Source organism: Carassius carassius, chromosome 19 (genome assembly GCF_963082965.1).
Source record: "Carassius carassius chromosome 19, fCarCar2.1, whole genome shotgun sequence".
Lineage (NCBI taxonomy): Eukaryota > Metazoa > Chordata > Actinopteri > Cypriniformes > Cyprinidae > Carassius > Carassius carassius.
Window position 1 is genome coordinate 29029370 of NC_081773.1, and position 20074 is coordinate 29049443.

The 20074-nt window shown below is 36.4% G+C and overlaps 1 protein-coding gene across 8 annotated transcripts in view; it reads right to left on the reverse strand.

The window, feature by feature from the left end:
* The window catches only part of LOC132095525 (beta-1,3-galactosyltransferase 1-like), a 185502-nt gene that overhangs the window by 78622 nt on the left and 86806 nt on the right, over window positions 1-20074 (reverse strand). For 6 of the 8 annotated variants that reach the window (XM_059500606.1, XM_059500610.1, XM_059500608.1 and 3 more), the window contains exon 2: window positions 17172-17226. The gene's annotated coding sequence lies outside the window, so the exon portion shown is untranslated. Of the gene's footprint in view, window positions 1-17141; window positions 17227-20074 lie in introns of those variants that run through there. The other 2 variants (XM_059500612.1, XM_059500613.1) reach the window with 2 other exon arrangements.

Consider the following 20074-nt stretch of genomic DNA (forward strand, 5'->3'; position numbering starts at 1 on the left):
TAAATTCAACACCCTTTAAACACCAATTCTACATTTTTAAAAAAGACAGCTGATCTGAAGAAGAAAAAGGAAGCAACAGAAGCTTGAGGAAAAATGCAATGTTGTTGGTGTTTAAAGACACACTAAATGATTTCTGAAAAAGAGAGAGTTGTTCTACACAAACACAGCCGTCCCTCCTCATCCACCTGCTCTATTTATTGCCTCCGGTCTGACATTGACCTGCAGTACCCAGGAGCTCAGGCTGACCCTGCACAGGTCTGCTGTGTATCGCACGATTGCAGAACTGTAGGTTTGGTTTTTAACACTGGCATGGATATTAAACTGTACAGGTGCAGCATGTTTTGCCTACACAGTCAAACTGCCTGTTACAGATGATCAGTAGTTCTTGTGTAGAAACGAGTATTTATATACACATATAAATCCTAGAGTCTACTGCTGTTTGTTCACTGAATAAAAATATCTAACGACACACTAGAGATTCACAATGTTCCAGGTCTAGGTTAAAAATCTAGGTTATTAAAAGAATAAAGCTATATGTATTTTATTGCATTATTTCATTTAAACGCAATATGATTTTAAAATAATGTGTTTTTGAAAACATGCTGAGGTTATATATAAAAAAGTAGTCATCGTGTTTTTATTCATTTTTTATTTATTTGATATTAATAATTTAATCTTTAGGTTTGTGTTCCAAATGCAAAGAGAAAATAATCAACTAAGATGAATGCATTTACATTTAAATGTAATATGTATCATAAGTTATGTTTAAGACCACTTTCAAGTTTACGCACACACACACACACACACACACACACACACACACACACACAGACACAGACACACACACACACACACACACACACACACACACACACACACACACACACACACACACACACACACACACACACACACACACACACACACACACTCTTTGAGATATGGTTTGGATATATCTAAGATTTCTATAGTTTAGTGTAATGGCAGTGCACACAATGTGTTAAATCAATTACTCTTTTGCCTCCGCTTTGTATCGATTCCCTGAATAAACATATCAGCCAGATCCGCTTGATTTGTGAGCTGCAGGCTTTTTTGACAATTGTTTATTTTTCCAGCATTGCGACTCAATTTAAAATCTCTATAATCTGAAGCTTAAACAATGATTCTTTAGCTGTATGGTTATTTGTCAGTCATAAAAGCATAAACTTACTGCCTCTATATGCCTGAGAGAAATACACACAGCTTTTCTGAAACCGTAAATTCAAAGCGACACCACACTAATGTAAATACATGTCTCTCTTTCTGTTGCCTAACCTCCATGGAAACTACATCCAACAAAAATGCATCTACAAAGCTGCCAGGAAAAGGTATCGTGTGTAAGGTAGTGATTTGTTTCATCTACAAATTACATATTTGCTTTCCAAGGAAGCACCTGAAATGCAAAACAATTTAATGTAGGACAGATCCAGAGTAAGTGCAGTATTGTTTCATGAAGGGTTATAATTTTTTTCAAGCTATTTATAAGTACTCCTGGTGCTCTATTTTTGCAAGATCTAACATTCACCTCTTTCTCAAATCGGCACAGTTGTGTCCACAATTACATAACCTCAAAGTAGCAGGCCAATAGGACCATATATATATACCATGAATGTGTTTATATATAATATATTTAATGTTTTTGAAAGAATTCTCTTCTGCTCATCAAGTCTGCATTCATTTGATTAAAAATAGAGTAAAAACTGTAATATTGTGAAATGTTGTTAAAGGAGACATATTATGCTCCTTTTTACGACATGTAATATCAGTCTCAGGTGTCCCCAGAATGTGTCTGTGAAGTTTCAGCTCAAAATACCCCACAGATCATTTATTATATAATTTTGAAAATCCCTATTTTGAAGGGAAGCAGAAACAAGCTGTTTTTCGTGCCTGTATCTTTAAATGCAAATGAGCAGCTGCTCTCTGCCCCCTTTTCCAGAATAGAAATAAAATAAATAAATCATGCATTTTACAGTGTCCCTATTATGGGTAATGAAAGCTTCATATTTTGGTTTTGGGAGTCCCCAACAAAAGGTTGACATGCATGGTCAAAAAACACTTTCATTGTCTTATAAAATGCATTTATTTTTGCCTTATTTGCTCAACGACGCCCAAACGATTCAATCAATGATTAAATTTTCCAAACCTCTCTTTTGCGTAATGCTAATCTGCGGTGATTGGCCCGATTGGTTGATTTCATTTCCGTTTTATCATAAAAGCTGCGTTTGTGAGCGCAGTGCTGCTTTGTTTACTGTAAAGACCGAAAAGACCAATGTGACGAGTGGGGCGGGGCGGAGAGCCCGTAGGAACGGAGCGAAGCCGGTGGAGTGATTGGAAATGAGCTACACCTGCTCCACTCACCGGTCTCGAGTCCCACGGAGGATATTGGAAGGGTACAAAAGAGGAGCGACAACAGTGAAGGACGAGAGAGGACCAGGCCTGGGCTTTATTTTGTGTTTTGGTTTTGTTTGTGCGTGGCAGTCATCCCTGAGGGGCTGTCGCGCTGTTTTGTGCTTATTTTATCATTAAAGCTTTGATTTGAATGTCCGCCGGTTCCCGCCTCCTTCTTCCTGTGATTATGAAGTTTTTATATTGTTTCAACCAACAAGTGGGCAGGCAATATGCTAATGTTTCATATTGATTTCTAGAATCAAGAAATGGCTTGGGATTGGGTTTTAAAAAACAACTCGTTTCAATGATGCAGAGTCGACTCTTTCTTTTGAGAGACAATAACTTTATATATGGTGTACGGTATACTGTCCATGTCCAGAAAGGTAATGAGTGCGTTCACAAGACTGCAATGACACTGCTGACATGACATGCTGCAGCGCCGTACGTCAACAGTCACAGCAGTCGCACTCACAACAGACCCGGAAGAGAAGACAATGCTGAATAAAGTTGTAATTTTTGTTATTTTTGGACCAAAATGTATTTTTGATGCTTCAACAAATTCTAACTGACCCTCTGATGTCACATGGACTACTTTGATGATGTTTTTCTTACCTTTCTGGACATGGACAGTATACCGTGCACACAGCTTCAATGGAGGGACAGAAAGCTCTCGGACTAAATCTAAAATATCTTAAACTGTGTTCCGAAGATGAACGGAGGTCTTACGGGTTTGGAACAACATGAGGGTGAGTTATTAATGACATAATTTTCATTTTTGGCTGAAGTAACCCTTTAAAACTTTGCAGGATGTTTTCATTCACTTACGCCAGTTTCACACATACTCCGTCTGCGTTGCGTATGCATTGCGTATTTTTTTACACATCCATGTTAACGGATTGGAGCATTCACACTGCATGCGGTTGCGGTCCGTCAGTGCATTCCAGGAGCAGTGCGTCTGCAGCAGCGTAGCAATCGTTTACGTACTGAGTCTATTTTTGCTCTGCTGCATGCGCTGAATTAAAGTGACAGCCATTGTTCGCGGTAAAAATTTACATGGATCGATACGGAAATGCAGTAATTTCACAATAAATTTATACAGTTAAAGCCTAAGCCTACTGTGTTTCACAGTCAACACGTGGCATTTTGGCTAGGTTTAAAACAAAAAAAAAATGCACTTTTACATAAACAAGGCAACAAAATATATGCACTTTGATAGAGGCAGAAAAACAAAGTTCCTTAAGTCCCGTGGGATTATAATAAAGATTTAAATACAAAATGCACAAGAGTCGACTGTTTCTGTCAGAGGTGAGTTTTACATTTAAATGTTTGTGATAGCCTACAAGAAAAGTAGGCTAAATGTTGTGTTTAAATGTGTTGCCGCTTGATTGAGCAACTTATTACACAAATCTAGAAGTCAAATCCATGGATAATATGCTGTTTATATTTATTGAGTTTATACTGTCTATGAAAAATTGTTACTGTACTGTGATAAAAGAGTATCAAAATGCTGAAAAGGCTTTATTTTATTTTTTTTTAAATGTTGTGTTTGTGGACTAAACAGCCACGGATCATTTGCAGTGAGTGCAAACGTGTCCTGTGTGAAAGTACAATGAGTCCGTGCTGCTTCTGAAAGTGACGTGACATTCAGCCAAGTATGGTGACCCATACTCAGAATTTGTGCTCTGCATTTAACCCATCCGAAATGCACACACACAGAGCAGTGAACACACACACCGGAGCAGTGGGCAGCCATTTATGCTGCGGCGCCCGGGGAGCAGTTGGGGGTTCGATTCCTTGCTCAAGGGCACCTAAGTCGTGGTATTGAAGGTGGAGAGAGAACTGTACATGCACTCCCCCCACCCACAATTCCTGCCGGCCCAGGACTCGAACTCACAACCTTTCGATTGGGAGTCCGACTCTCTAACCATTAGGCCACGACTTCTGCACCACATATGTAACGCACACGGACTACATATGCACTGCAGACTGAAGAGTATGTGTGAAACAAGCATTAGAGCTGTGTTATACACTGCATAAAAGGTAATCTTCAAATATCCATAATAGGGGCACTTGAAACCATATTAGTTTAAACTTCTGATATACAGTTTTCTGAGTGCACATATACAGTGTAGAACGTGGCTTTCACAGCATGTGAGTACTAAACTAAGTTCTCATTCACACACAAGTTTCCGTTAGGACACACAGGTTACAAAAACAGTTATGTCTGTGAGGGTTTTAGATCTGTGTGGCAGCAGCAATAAACAGTAAATAAATCAATAAATCCACTGCTTTCTTGTCTTCTCTGAGGCTAGGATTCTATATAGTGTTTTGTGTTGCAGCCAAAGACAGAACAGTTAGCATGTTTTGCTCAAACGTTCACCAAGCCATTAGAACTGGTACACCATCGCTTGCAAAATCAAAGTGATGGCCCTGTAGGTGGAAATTTACAGATTAAGGGGCAGTAATATTATAATGAGATCCCTTTGCAACATCACTAGGGTAGCAAAATCAGACACAATCATTTTTTTCAGACACCTGCAGAAAAAAATCTTACTAAAATAAAGACCCTAACCTTAAACTTTTTCATGTTTCATTCATTGGTAGACCTGATTATAGCACTTACAATCTGGAAAAGGTAGTGTATATTGTAAGTTTTTTTTCATTTTTTGGCATTATTATATGTAAACACAATCATGCCACTAAAGTACTTTAAAATGCAACAGAAGTACAAACACATTTTGAATCAGAACTATCCATTTTGTAATATTACTTTTCATGTTTTCACCTCAGGTATTTCACAATGCCAAACTGTTTTTGCACTGATGCCAGTCTCTAGTTCATTATGTTTATGCTCATTTTTATTCTTTTGACATGAATAATGTCATCTTTTGTTTTGTGCACCAAATGAAAAAGAGGAAATAATGAGACGAGATGAAGTACTTTCCATTGTCAAGCATTTGATTTTCTGAAACATCCAAACACAGGCATTTGCACATGGTGATTGAATATATTAAGCACTGGTGTGATATTTACCATTACCGTGACATACTCATGCTATAATTTGGGTCAAACTGCCTACTCGTACTCCAGAGGTCAAGAGGTCATCCGCTATATTATTTATCAGCCATTGAACCTCTGACTGTCGAATGTTGCTTCCTGCTCTTTCTGCATCCCTGGTAAATGTAATCTGACTTCAAGGGCAACTGCTCTGCAAAGTCACTCTATTGAGTACATTTATAGAACCGTTTAGGGTTTTAGAAATCCCTGAGATATTCATTACAAATTTAGCTTTTTATGTCAGTAGAATTTTACACTACCAATAAAGCTAATTCAGTACAGACAGGCAGAAAAGTGAGCTCAGATTAAAACCCTGTGAAAGTCCACTTAATATGTTCTTTTAGGATATGAATGGAGAAAAACTGATATGTCTTTTTACAAGTTTAATATGTATGATCTTGTTACTCCTACTGCACTACACTAATGCATATAAGGCATGCTCAGAATATCATTCTACTTTTCCTGCATTACAAAGTATGCTTATGTTATTAACATTTGTCCACAGAACAGGGGGCTCCAACCTTTTTTATACCATGGACTGGTTAAGTTTGGAAAACTTTCCTGCAAATTGTCTTGCGGCTGGACTGGAAATGAAATAAAAACTGATTAAATTAAATTAAATTATTATTATTCATTTAATTTTTTACTGCTAGAACCACTATATTGCTCAGCTTAATAACCTGGAAAACCTGTTTGGATAAAAACAGCCTGACTGCAAACATTTCACTAGTACTTTCGAAGAAAGCTTTTTTTAAGCCATTTTCCCACACAAAATAAAATAAAATAATAAAACAAAACAAAACATGCAAAATAAACTATAATAATAATAATAATTTATTTTAAAATGATCTGGATTACACTGGATTGTCACATTTCAAAACTTAATTAAAGGGGTCATATGATACAATTTCAAGTTTTCCTTTCTCTTTAAAGTGTAACAAGCTGTTAAGATCCCTAAAGTTGGAAAGACTAGTGTAAAGTCTCAAACCCAAAGAGATATTCTTTATAAAAGTTAAGACTCGTCCACGCCCTCCTAAAACGCCGCGTTTAAACATGCCCCCACATGTCTACTTTACGATGTGGGAAGATTTGCATAACACCGCCCAAATGTTCATGCTATAAAAGAAGGCATATCTTTTATTCTCACTGTAGTATTATTGATGTCGCTGCCATGTTGTGGAGACGCAGTGTTTTTCACTGTGAAAGGCAAACTACAGTACTTTGTTTGGCCTTCCAAAAGAGGACACGACTAGGAATCAGTGGTTAAATTGTATTTACAACACTGTTCCAGAACAGTTCAACCCAATTATACAGATGTGTGCAGCGCATTTTATGGAGGAATGTTTCCTGAACCTCGGATAGAAGACTACAATGACTCACAGTCTGTAAGTACATTTAGATATGTAAAGGATTTTCCACTGATGATTCAAACTCAAGTTTTAAGCAGCTAGAGCATTGGTTCTCAATTCCAGTCCTCACACCCCCCTGCTCTGCACATTTTATATGTTTCTCTTATGGCTTCAGAAGTTTGTTCTATTCAAACGTAAGTGCTCTGCGAAGTGGACATCAGAGGATATTCAGCCATGATTCCAGTTTGAAGCGAATGTATATGTTCCATTCAAAGTGCATTGAAGTGTGCGAGATGAGAAATGTAAACTGTATTTGTTTATAGAGGTACAGAGGCACAGCGCAAATCCATTAATTAATGTTCCGAAATTAGGTAAACTTCAACAGATTTCCCTTGCTCAGGGAGTAGGGAGCAATGAACACTGTGTAGGGACCATGTCAATGGGAACACAGTTCATGCACAAAGCTCACTTCTAACGAGCTGATTATCTGAATTAGGTGTGTTAACAAAAAGAGACATGCAATATATGCAGAGCTGGGGGGCGCGAGGACTGGGATTGAAAACCGCTGGTTTAGAGTAGGCTTGTGGTTTGTAATTTCTCCTATCACAAATGATGACATGGTTTTATGTTTATGTGGTGCGATGCAACGCAAAGTGTAAAAACACAGTATAAGTCATTATAATCTGTAATTATGTCCCCACTGGATGCAACAAATGGCTCGTTTGTAATGGGTTTTATTCTTTTTGCGCCATCACAGTTTGGCAAGGGGCATAACATTTCCGTCACAAGCTTGAGGTATTTGGCCAATCACAGAGCACAGGATAGCTGGCCAATTAGAGTACACATCGCTTTTTAGATCGATGAGCTTTGTAAAAAAAGACCCGAAATGATTTCAGAAAGGCGGGGCATTGTAACGACTGGGTGAAGGAGTGGCAGGAAGCAAGTGCAAGTTAAACACGGTTTAATGAGAACAATGATACAGGACAACAATAAGACACAAAGATGATGATGAAGGGAAGACACAGTCCAGGATGGTGCAGGTGGGTGAAGGATCCGGAAGGCGGAGATGAGTTGGCAGCAGGAGAGGGTGACACAGATTACATTTAGTGAATATAGTTTTAATAAAAATGCCATTGATATTTCTAAACAATTAACAGTAAACCTCAGTTTACAAATGGTGAATTTATAAAAAGAAGGCCTGTATTTTAAACTAATTCTTTTGTTTTGCAGATCAAGGCACACAACATTAATTTAATTTATCCTAATCAAAAGAAAAACCCTTTTATTATGATGGTAGTTTTGTCAAATTAATCTGTAAAATGCTAATGAAGTTACTCTCAGAAGATGATATTTGTGTATTCATATCACCATAGTGAGACGACAGAGGCTAAAAACAGCGCAAGCATTGTCCACGCTTTAGTAAGAGTGTAGTAAACAAAACAGTGCGTCGCACCATCCGTCATTAATTAATTAATTGATTCATTCATTCATTCATTGTGGAAATCATGGTGCCTTTACGTGTGATGTCAAAAGCTTCCAGTGATTTTTAGTATTATTATAGAATGTTACCTGAGCATTACAAATCACGCAAATTGCTTTGTTCTTGGTTCTTGTCAACAGTATCTCTGCCATGATAAGCATTGAATGAATGACAGGCTTTCCATTGTAAGCGTTGCATTTAGTGGAGAAGACTAATGTTGAGATTCACATTAATCAGATCTTGTTTTAAATGTTTGCTGAAATAAATACCAGAAAAGATCGCTTTGCGGCTTTTGAGAGTAAATATAAAATCTAAAAAAAATAAAAAAACTTTTTTTTTGCCCAGCCCTATATGAAAGTTATATATTTCTGTCATAATTTCTTCAAGTTAGACCAAACTTTTTTTGTTGGCTTGTCTCAAAGAACGATTTTGGGTTCCTCCAAAAACTTAATTGTGAAGAACATTTTAAAAACGTAAAGAATCTTTTTCCACTATAAAGAAACAATTTTGCATTGAAACAGTTCGATGTGCGTTAATGGTTCTTTATTGAACCATCGGTGTCAATAAAGAACTTACTTTATTTTTAAGGCCTACATGAATCTTACATTATCTCTGCCAGGACCACAACAATACGACATTTCTTTAATTACCTACTTTTAATTCACATCCAATTGATCTGGAATATTGATTATTGGATTCAAGAATGAGGAGAAGGCAACTAAAAAGCTGTTAATCTGCACAAAGAAGCAAATCATGTGTGAAAGGAAAATCACTAGCCATAAAGCAGCACCACAGTCATTGTAAAGCTCACACAACATACAAGCCATGATGAATTAGTAATTTACACACAATCCACGCCTCCACACACCTGCCCTCACGCTCCAACGCATAACTGCTCACAACTTCTTCTCACACAACGCACGCCTACACACAACCCACGCTTAATTTATACTCACTAGTCAGTTTGGCACAAAACAAAGGATGAAGAGAGAATAATTGACCAAGCTACAGATGCAGCTTTCAGCCTTTATTATGCTTTCACAGAGACATCATCACTTTTTCTACAAAATGTATCTTTTATATTCTCACAGATATCACCTCTATATATATATATATATATATATATATATATATATATATATATATATATATATATATATATATATATCACCTCTATATATATATATATATATATATATATATATATATATACATACACACACAGTACTGTATATACACTATGTGAAATAAACACCATATAATTACATGCATTCAAATTCAAATAATTGCAAGTGATTTTACTGTAGTGTTATGAGGGCCACAGATGAGAACACAAGTATCTAAGAGTCAATCACAGATTTTAGTGGTGCTGAGATGACAAATGGAAGCTGAAGCCAATTCAACAGAGTCTAGATTTGCCTGTGATTATTCATAAATGTTTAGGGTCGCAGCCACAATGCCTTGTTACAGTAAACGTCAGAATTCATAAATCCTTAAAAGTCAAAATAGTCTTTTTTAAGACTGCTGCCAATGTCCATACCATACAGTGCCAGAACAAAAAATAAAAAAATAAAATCAACTCAGCAAGCAGTATTGAATTTTAACAGATCAGGAATTTTATGTGATCCTGTGTATCAAACCTTAAACTTTGCTGTTGTCACGACAGTCAGTAGCATGTTCTGTTTTCTTTTTAGATTTGCATGAAGACCAACAGAAAATGTGTTTTGTTCTTGTTCTAATTTAATCATGTAAAAAAAAAAATCATATATATATATCGTATATATATATATATATATATATATATATATATATATATATATATATATATATATATATATATATATATATTTATTTATTTTATTTTTTTTTTAATTTATTTATTTATTTTACTTAAACCCTCTCAAGGCAGGCGTTGCTGATTTGCAACAGTTAAAAACTAAAAACCTTATTACTTCAGATACATATTTTATGTATCTGGAGTACTAAAAACTTTACTAAAGGTTACTAAAGTTACTAAGTTACTAAAGATTAATTTGAGCCTGAGAGGGTTAAAAAAAAAAAGCTTTAGCTATTCCGTTGTGCTTTGTAATGTTTTTTAGGTTTAGTTTTTTTTTAAATGTTTTATATAGTTTTTCTTTATTTTTATTCCAGATTTAATTTATTTTAGTTAAACTACATTTAACTGAAAGAAAATGGTAAATGGCTAGAATAAACTAAAATTAAAATAAACGTACACATATTTTATTATTTAAAGTTTTTTTTTTTTTATAACAACTCTACATGGTTGATATTTTGCTTTATATGTTGAAAGTTTAACCCTATGTGTTAGTAATCAGTGTTGTTAACGTAAACTTATTAAACTAAATCTATTCAAAATTGCTTTCAATAATGAAGAACTTAACCCTTAAAAATTTTGTTTCAAAATATTAACAAATCCAATAACTAAAATAACAGATGTAGAGAAACAGAATTTTATTATTTTACTTATAATTATAAAACATTACTTTGGCACAAATATAGGGGTTCAGATTTGTTGAAGAAAAACTCAAACAATAGATGTACTGTACAACTGTTCAGGTTCAATTAGACGATCACAGTTAAATCATTACTGTAGCCATAACTTGCTTTTGAAAATAGCAGAATCTATTCAGCAGGGCTGTTACACTATTCTTTTTTAGCTTCTCTATTAATTTGTTTTTCTTTCATCAGAGCAGCTCAGCATTCGCAGAAGATGAAGTCTCCGATGATTACTCTTACTCTAGAACAAATCAACCTTTTGAGAGCATAACAGGACGGCTATCACTGTGCTTAGTCAAGTTTCTGAAGAAGGTGATCATTATAGTGTAGTAAAATGTCTTTGTTCTTTGCCGTCTTTACTTTTAAAACACAAATGGAAAAATCTCAAGAACTGAGAGATTAAAGTCCTTTGTCCTTTGATACACTGTAAATCGCCTTGATTCCACGAAATGGCCCTGTTACTTTTTAAATGGATATTGCCTCATTCAAAGAGATCCAATTTTTCAAAACTATTAGTCCTGAAGGCCGTCTAAGTAACCTCTACAGCAAAAAACCCTGCAAGCATGGAGCAGCAAGCCAATGACGGGCCGGCCAGGAAATGAGACTTTCCTTTAACATATCAAACGTACCAATCCAGCCAGGAGATGGAGACAGCAGTGACACAGAGAAGATACACTGGAGGAGCACTGAACACGATCAATATGAGAAAACTGTTTCCAATCTCCACAGCACAGACACAAAGAAGAAACAGCTAAGCTCATTTAAAGGTGAAGGGTATGAATTATCAAGCACTAGTAGAAACACATACAAAATGGGAGTGCCATCTGTTCTTTGCGAATAGTGTACTAACATGCTACTCTTACAGTATGCATATTTTTTCAAACCAGGCTACGTCTCAACCTACATTTTGCAACACCCAAATTGCAATATAATTCACTACAGTTTCCAGCTGAGTGCAACACTAGTAGTAGTAAACCAACAACGATTTGTATTCTTTTTTCATACAAATTAGGATTAACGGGACAAACTGTCAATAAAAGAATAGTTCACCCAAAAATACAATTCATGAAAATGATTTTGTTTCTTCTTAGGAACAGATTTGGAGAACTTAATATCACTTGAAGCATTATATCACATGCTCACCAATGGATCCTCTGCAGTGAATGGGTGCTGTCAGAATAACACTCCAAACAGCTGATGAAAACATCATGATAATCCACCTAATCCATTGAGAAAGTCCATCCCCTGTTGTCCTCTCACATCAAAATCCAGTGATATACTCCTTTAGAGCTGTTTTTGCTTATAAACAGTGCTGGACCTGTGCACATTTCTCTCCTGATTCAGATAACATCAGACTTTTCACTGGAGAAATCTTGGTGGATTTGTTTCTTACAGCACACACAGCTTCACAAGACGTTAACTGTTGGACTGGTTTGGTGTGTGTACTTGTGTGTTATTGTGATGTTTTTATCAGCTGTTTGGACTGTCATTCTGACGGCACCCATTCACTGCAGAGGACCCATTGATGAGCAAGTGATGCACTGTAACACTAAATTTCTTCAGATATTTTACAATAACCAGTGGAATGAAACATTGCCAGAATAAAGCTCATCACTGGATATTTAACTTTGAAAGTGTTGTGAAATGTGGAAGAAGCCACAGGCATGGTTTTCCAGTGTGTCTTTGTAATATTTTGTGTATGAACAAAACACACAGATGACCTGCTAAATTTGCAAAAATGTCTAGTATACAACAGATCATGCTGCATGCAAAACTGCAATGCATGTGACTTGACTGTTATCACATCGGCAGAAATAGCAAGCTTAGTATGGTACTGTAGTATGCTATCACAAATTGACACTTTGATGATTTGCAGTGTGAAGAATGAACCTGAAGTAATATCAACTCTGATTTTGATCTCTATTTTGACTCATTTTTGGAGTAGCCAAAAAAAGGAAAATTGTACACAACATTTAATAATAAAATGCAAATTAATGACTTTTAATAACATAGATGATGACAGATCATGACATCACTTGCAGAAATTATGAATGCAATGTGACAAGGTCATGTGACATTGTAGCAAACAATTGTTTGAAACATATTCTCAAATTTCTCATAAACAACCAGTGGCTCAATCACCTCGTTTAGGGTAGTCAAGGCAACTGTTTGAAAGTGTTTGCATTAAATTTGCAATTCTGTTTGATTCTGCAAGTGGCACAGAAATGACACACATCACCTTTAAATTTTGATGTTAATATTTGTTGCAGTAACCTCACATTAGCAAAAAAAATTACTAGGTTTACTAGAAAACAAAACATCTAACAGGCACATTTCAGCACACAAAACATTCACCTACGTCTGTTTACTCAAAACATATGCAATATTTGGCATCGCTTACAACAGCCTCGCATCCACACAAAAGTTCACCAACTGACAAAAAGCCGAAGGTTTTTAATGAGCACAACTAGTTCGCCCAGTGGTTTCACGAAACTCCCAGTTGACAGACTGTGCCTCCAAGCCAGAGTCCTCTTTGTGCTGTTCTATTTGTAGACAAAGGAAAATCAAATGGTGAAATGAGAGCACTCCCCCAGTGAAGTGTGGCTGACGGTTTAATGAATGCTAATTGCTCCTTAGTGGAAGCACAGGATAAAAATGTGTCGATGACACACACACACACAGCTGAATCACATATGCCCTGATACATTACAACTATATGATCACACATGGCCACATTTAGTATGATCTCTCAAACCCTCATTTGAATAAAGATCAAAATACATGAACCTCTAATCTGGCTGGTACCCTGTGGTCATTTTATATACGCTCGGAGTAATGGGGCGTACACACATACTAACATCATTAGTGCACCACTTGCCATGGCTTTTGAAAATGATTGCTTTGTTAAGACATTCCATTGTTAAAATAGCATGTCTTTCGAATTTGACAATGAATCAGCGATAAAAATGTACATTGTGAATATTAAATGGCAGAAGTGCACCATGCATAATCCAGCTCACTCAGAATGCATTTCCTACAGTATCAATGTCTTCACTCCTATTGGTAGTTCACAGCATCACTGCTTATTTGCATAAAGTAACAAATTTCTCAACTTCTATTGCTGGACACGCCCACATCGCTATGGTTGTATAGAGGATCACAGTCCCGCCCACAGCCCGAGAGAGCTCTGGTGCCGGAAGTAAATTTCCCATTCATTTCTCCCACTGACTTTCGGAAAAATCCATATCTAAAGAGTTTTAGACCATGTGTGAGGATAACCAGCTACGGCTGAACTCATAAGCATATAACACATCATTTCGAGTGAAAAAATTAAGAGAAAATCCAAAAAAAGTCAAAGGTACAAGACTGTGTACATATTTTTATTTCGAGCACAGGAACTACTCATCCCATAAACCACCGCGCCTCATTGAATTCGACTGAAGCCACAACCGCGAACAAGCCTTTTGAGCGACTTCCAAATCTGATGATGGCCGCTCGCGCGAACTTTTTCCTCCAAGTGAATTTTATTTTATATAGTGAATGTAGTGAATTTACAATCGTGTAAATAAATAGTGTTTTATATAGGTATTGTGTATTGATTTTTATATTTATCATCGTGTATTTTATATATTGTGTGCGTGTGTGGAAGTTGTTAACAATAACGTCAGCAACATGGTGCAGTGCTTTGTACCTGACTGCAATCACCGCTCAGTCGTCAACACATGTCGTTGCCACTACACAAATGTTCAGTAAATGCACAAAAAGGTATGCCTAGGCTAAATATTGTTTTGACAGTGGCATTATAAAATGCTTGATATGACTCATACCATATGAAGGCTACAGCAGCCTAGCTAAGTTACCAACCTCCCTGCAAAACTCTCATGGCAGCCAAGGAGATCATGATTGCACTGATAAGTCTACCGTGCAAAAACGCAACACTGGTTTTTATTTAATTTTATTTGTTTATTAATGATCTTCAGTCTTCACGGACCTTCGCGGGGTTTAACCAGATGGTTACACGAGCTCCACCAATCAGATGCATCACTGTGGGATTGTGGGATTGTTCAGGATTGTGGGTAATGAAGTACTTAGCCAAGACATCGCGAATAAAAGGTATTTATATCAAAACAAGGCTAGTGCCCCATGATCCTTTTGCATTTATATGAGCATATACTATCGCTTAGTACAGCCGTAGCTGGTTTTAAGTCTACCACGTATGGTTACGTTTTTATGGCTTATACACCAAATGTCAATGCAGAAATTGCATTGAATTTTTACTTCCGGCACCAGCTGTGGGCGGGACTGTGATGCTCTATTGATGATTTTAGTGGGCTTTCCAACTTGATGCATTCAAATTGCCACAGATTTTGAAAATGATTTGCAGTTAAAATAGCATGTCTTTCTATTTTGACAAGGAACAAGTTTTCACAACAATAAAATGTGACATTCTCTAGGGAAAATGTTTTCAATATAAACTTCAAAAGTTCATATTGTGCCATAAACAAAATGAATGATTATCAATTAGCATTGTCAAAGGTATCAATTCGGTAAATCAAACTCATATTGAATGCAATTTATACAATATTTCAGGACATGGATCACATGCTTCAGTGTCTTCACTCCTATTGGTAGTCACAGCATTGCTACTTATTAACATAAAGTAACACGTCATTCAACTTGTATTGCTGGACACGCCCACATCTCTGTGTTTATGAAAGTGAAAAGTGAAAGTGACGTGACATTCAGCCAAGTATGGTGACCCATACTCAGAATTTGTGCTCTGCATTTAACCCATCCGAAGTGCACACACACAGAGCAGTGAACACACACACACACACTGTGAACACACACCCGGAGCAGTGGGCAGCCATTTATGTTGCGGCGCCCGGGGAGCAGTTGGGGTTCGATGCCTTGCTCAAGGGCACCTAAGTCGTGGTATTGAAGGTGGAGAGAGAACTGTACATGCACTCCCCCCACCCACAATTCCTGCCAGCCCGGGACTCGAACTCACAACCTTTCGATTGGGAGTCCGACTCTCTAACCATTAGGCCACGACTTCCCTGGGATAATTGTAGATGGGCTGTCCAATGTGGTGCGCCAATCAGCTTGCCACAGTTTTTCAAAATGATTTGCCGTTAAAATAGCATGTCTTTCTAATTTAACAAGGAATCAGTTTTCGCAGCAATAAAATATAACATTCTACAGCGGGAAAATGTTTCAGTATATATTACAGCAGTGCATAATGCATCACAAAAAAGCTGAATGATTATCAATGCATGAATCAAACTCACTCTAAATGCAATTTATTCAGTATTTCAGGACATGGATCTCATGCTTCACTGTCTTCACTCCTATTGGTTGTCGCCACATTGCTGCTAATTTACATAAAGTATAATTTAATCTATTTTATCGCTGGAAGCACCCACATAACTGTGATTGTATTATTTATTGTATTAGGCTTTCCAACTTACTAACTTACTTTCCAACTTGCACTCAACTCACCACATTTTTTTAAAACTCCTGGCAGTTTAAATACCATGGTTTTCTAAACAAACATGGAAGTACAGTTATTTGTTTTTGGCAATAAAATGTAACATTCTACAGGGAAAATATCTGAATATAGCCTGCAGAAATGCATAATCATGGACAAAATTAATACATGAATCAAACTTGCTCAGAATTCAATTCCTAGAGTATCAATGTCTTAACTCCTACTGCTAATTTGCATAAAGCAAGACTTTTCTCAACTTTTGTAGTTGAACACTACACATTACTAACACTGGCAAAACTTGCCAACTCTCATTGAAAATAAATGACTTCTGGTTGCTGCTTATCACTATATGTGTGAATACTGCTGAATTATGCTAATCAGACACTAGTCTGCATCCTCCGCTCATTTCTAAAACTGAAAAATATAAATAATTTGCAGAGGGAGTAATTTTGTCCGGTGCCCTGAGGTAATAACTTCAGTTTGTGGTGGAAAACTCAAAGGGCCTTTGAATTAACTCCTGTATCTCAGTGCACTCGCTGAGAAAAACACAAGAGAAAACGTATGAGACATAACAAAGCTATATCTGAAGGTCAAATTTCAAAGCGCTCGCTTCAATAAAAATGGCATTTAAAGGGGGTATATTTATTGATCGCAAGAGTACACAAGAAGGCACTATGAACCAAAACTACATTGGGTCCAACTATAAAATAGCTTTGATATATACGTGAGAATTTTTAGTATGGAAGCCAACAAGAGCTTGTTTTCTATCACAGAACATCTTTGCACTTTGTCAGAGAGCAGCAATCAAAAGCAATCCAACCTTTTTCAGAGGCATCCCACTATATCGTACCTCAGATATGACCTATTGTTCCCGTACCACAGTCTCTCCTCCCTTCTCCAACCATCTGTGGAAAGAAGACAAGAGGTTATTAGAGAGGAGCTCAGAAAAAGAGGAGAAAGATATAGCTGCGAGCAGCAATTACAGGACAAAGCAGCAGCAGGGATGTTTTAATTTAACTAACGTCCTAAAAATAATAAGCAGAATTATGATTTTAGGATTAGACGTTTAAAGGTTATGAGCTCATTTTAATAACATTTACAATTGACCAAAAATTAACATTCTAGTGGCAATTCTTTTTTATTTTTAAACTGCAGCAATGCATCATGAACAAAATTGTATGATTATCAATTCATGAATCAATCAAGCAGTGATGCAACCCAAAATATATAAAAAATAAAAAAATAGTTTTTTGGACAAACAGATTTGTAGGGCCAAAATCATTGGCCAAAACTGTATTCAGTGTTGTGTTTCGACTCTGTCAGCATCTGATTTCTGTAAACAACATGGATAATCTAAAACAAGTAAGCATGTTAGTGGCACTGATGCATTTCTATGGGATGACATTAGACTCAAACCACAAACAAATGCCTTTCAATTTGATTCGGGATTAAATGATTGTGCAGCGATTTGTACATACTGTATACAGACATGTTTGCGAATAAAAATGTTCTGTATTAATATATCATAAATTGCTCATGCAAAAAGGAATCCATGCATATGTGGATTGGGTGACACGCGTGCATTAATTGACGTCTAGTTCGAGTCTATCTTGTTCGGTTCATTTCGATTTTGAGACTTAATTTTCGCAGTTTTCAGCATTTCACGTCCCAAACACACACAACTACTGACGAACAAGGCCCAGTGCAATTCATTAACGTGTACACGATTTGAAAAATTAGCAAATGTGCATCACTTCACTGAAACAAATGCTTTTCAACCGGTGTCTGCAGAGTTAAGAATTACATGAATGTGCAGCATTTTGTTCAAATAGAGACATATTTGTGAATACAAACGTTATAGTTTATATTAAAAATGATCCTAATTTGTGCATGTAGGGATTAAAATGTGCATTTGTGGACCATGCGACGCGTATGTGTTCATCCGCGTCTCTTCTGAGTCGATTCTATTTAATTCATTTGAATTTTGAGACTTTCGTTCCACCCTTTGAGCCTTGCCCAAACCACACACACACAGCTCGCGATCCACGCGCAGCTGAGCCATAGAAAAACAGCGACCACTTGACGGAACTACAGCCCCACTCACGTACGCATTCCATTGTGTACAGTTTTATGAATGTTACATTGGGTTTTCTTTGTTTCTTTTTGGTTTGGCCATTCTTCTCTGCCCGTAGAAATACAATAAATATGTTTTATTGAACTTGTTCTACCTTAACTTGTCTTAAGACACAGAACAGCATATATTAATTTGGCCAAACAAGAACTTCGTGACAATAGCCTACCATGTGTTTTTTTTTTCTGTAATTCAACGGCACGTTGTCAATTTATTCCTTCCTTGTATTATTATTATTATTATTAAAATGGCTATTATAGTCGCTCATTTAAGCCATCAGTGCTCGCACATTTATAGTTAAGTAAGTGCAAATACAACTTTAACCTGTTGATGGCGCTAGTGAGTTTAATAGGCCAATCCTAAGATTTTATAGATAGAAGCACAAACCCTCCTTAACCTCTATGCCAAATTTCACGAATTTCTGCCATATGGTTCTAGAGGCTACCATACAAAACCAATAGGTGGCCACACACCTTCGTCCTCTAACAAGCAATAATCAAGAGCAGAAGAGTGAAAGGAAACAAGAAGTCAGGCAGAAAGAATGAAGACAGGGAGACGGTGATAGAGTGGGTGAGGAGATGACACAAGGAGGATGGATGAGAGATGAACGGTTGCATTCCTTTATGAGTCTGTCAGGCTCTGTGACTGGAACAATTGATTAGAGCTGCTTTGTTTGGAAGGTCCACTGTGACCTGTCTGAGAGCAGCGGAGATGCTTTGACGGATGTGGAGGCGATGCATCTTAAAGGGACACGAGTGAGAGCCGTACAGAGAAATGCATTCCATATGCTCTCTGCCATGCTCCGGAAAGGCTTGATGTGCGGCTCGTAATAACTCCACATCACTACTACTTTTAAGATGACAGTATCTGGATGTAGAAAGCTATCAAGACATGTCCAAATCCTGTCACATAGTCTCAGTATCATACATCCCACCAAAGACCTGCACAAAGTCAGTGTTATTAATAAACACCTTATTTTTCACATTAAAATTAACTTACTCGAACACACCAAATTTGGCTACTAAATTCAGTTGCCAAAAAACAAACAAACCAGGATTGCTGAACAATAGCAATTCATGTTCAGTTTTTGTGTGTGTATTTACTGATTTTAGTAAAGTTAGTAGACATTTTTAATGTGCTATTCCACAAAAATAGCACTTCACTTGTTAAATTTCGACTGTTAAATAAGCATTGCAGACATTAAAGAATGCGCTTCTATGATTTTTAATTAACCAATAGTGCAGTTTCCATCACAACTGTGAAAAATGATTTGCTACTTGGTATCGAAACTAAAGCTGAAATAAAATAAAATATAAATATTGGATAAAAACTTAAATAAAAAATAAAAAATAGAAATGTTATTACTATTGCAGTAGGCCTACTGGATGAAGCAGTATTATGACCAAATAAAAATTATTTAAAGCCAACTTGAAAAATGTAATATTAAAAGAAAGGAAATGTTAACATAAACATAAATGTATAAAAATTACATGAAAATTAAAACTGTTGAAGTACTGTTGCAGTAGCTACCAACTGAAGTACTTCAGTGAAACATTATTGTATAATAATAATAATAATAATATAATAATATTGTATAAATATAATAATAATAATATATTATT